This window comes from Octopus bimaculoides, chromosome 4 (assembly GCF_046866305.1).
Source record: "Octopus bimaculoides isolate indiv1 chromosome 4, ASM4686630v1, whole genome shotgun sequence".
NCBI classification, from domain to species: domain Eukaryota; kingdom Metazoa; phylum Mollusca; class Cephalopoda; order Octopoda; family Octopodidae; genus Octopus; species Octopus bimaculoides.
This window is the reverse complement of record NC_142931.1, coordinates 145,097,083-145,098,879: the sequence shown is the minus strand read 5'-3', so window position 1 is coordinate 145,098,879 and position 1,797 is coordinate 145,097,083. Positions and strand designations below refer to the sequence as shown.

The 1,797-nt window shown below is 29.6% G+C and overlaps 1 long non-coding RNA gene across 1 annotated transcript in view; it reads right to left on the bottom strand.

Moving 5' to 3' along the window:
- LOC106872919 (uncharacterized) overlaps positions 1-1,190 on the bottom strand; it is a 156,945-nt gene extending 155,755 nt beyond the window's left edge. Inside the window, exon 1 of the long non-coding RNA XR_016241724.1 lies at positions 802-1,190. This is a non-coding gene — a long non-coding RNA (uncharacterized LOC106872919). The remainder of the gene's footprint in view (positions 1-801) is intronic.
- Between the last annotated feature and the right edge of the window lie 607 nt (positions 1,191-1,797).

Sequence of the window (1,797 nt, the reverse complement as noted above, 5' to 3'; positions counted from 1 at the left end):
GGTACTTATTTTATGGAGCCCGGAAGGATGAAAGGCAAAGTCAACCTAGCCAGAATTTGGGCTCAGAACTTAAAGACGGACGAAATACCGCTAAGAAGACTGGTTTCCAAGTTTGGCACAAGGCCGGCAAGTTCGGCAGCGGCGGTACATCGACTAAATCGATACCAGTGCTTAACCGGGGCTTATTTTATAGACTCCGAAAGGTTGAAAGGTAAATTTGACCTCTGTGGGATTTGAACACAGAACGTAACAATGGACGAAATTCCCACTAAATATTTTGTCCGACGCGTTACGATTCTGCCAGATCGCCGCCTTAATAATAATAATAATAATAATAATAATAATAATAATAATAATAATAATAATAATAATAATAATAATAAGAAGAAGAAGAAGAAGAATCCTTTCTACTGTTGGCACAAGGCCTAAAATTTTTGGGGAGGGGGTACTCTATTATATCGACCTCAGTACTCGACTGGTACTTAATTTATCGACCCCGAAAGGATGAAAGGAAAAGATCAATCTCAGCAAAATTTGAACTCAAAATGCATCGACGGGCGAAATAACCTCGAGCATTCGGTACAGCGTGCTAACGTTTCTGCCAGCACGCCGCTATAATAATAATAATAATAATAATAATAATAATAATAATAATAATATTAAAATTAAGAAAAATATAAAATTTTAATAAAATAAATAATAATAGTGATAATAATAATAATAATAATGATAATGATATTAATAAAAAAAATAATAATACTACTAAAAGAAAATTCACAGTAAATGAATGAATACGCTTACCTTTCTTTAATGTGTCTTCAAAAGTTTCTATTTCTTGGACGTAGATAATTCACTGTTATTTTACTGGTGTTTCTGGGATTCGGGGGCTTTCAATATTTCCCTATTGTTGCCTGTTTATAATATTGTCGGCCGTCATTCATTTGACATTTCAGCCATAAGAAATTGTCTTAGCTTTGGCTCTTTATATTTCTCTCCGTGTGTGTGTGTGTGTGTGTGTGTATGTGTAAGTATGTAGCTGTCTAGCTTTTTGACATGAGATGAATTCTCTGTTTTTAACGAGAGCGAATTTGTGGGGATACATACATACATACATACATACACACATATGGATATATGTGTATATATATATATATATATATATATATATATATATATATATATATATATATACATGTATATATGCAAATATAAAAACATTGTTAGATATGTACAATGTATATACACATATACACATGTATACATTATATATATATATATATATATATATATACACACATATATATATACATATATAATATGTATTTATATATATATAAACACACATACACGCACACGTACATGTAAATATTATATATGAGCATATGTTTAATATGCAAGTGTGTTTCTCCTATACGTTCCACATATCTTCATGTGTGTTACCGTCGTATATTGTACTTATATCAGAAGACTTATATCAACCATATGTATCATATCTATCTATCTATCTATCTATCTATCTATCTATCTATCTATCTATCTATCTATCTATCTACCTACCTATCAGTCTGTATGTATATATACACACATGTATACATATATACATTCACATACACATACATATTGAGGTGATTTCTATAGATATGTGGACAAATGATTGTAAATTTATTTATAATTTCGACTAATATATGTACTTTCAATTTTGTGTGTATGCATATAAATATACACACAAGCATATATATGCAAATAAACGCATGTATGTGAAAATGTATATATATATATATATGTATATATATATAT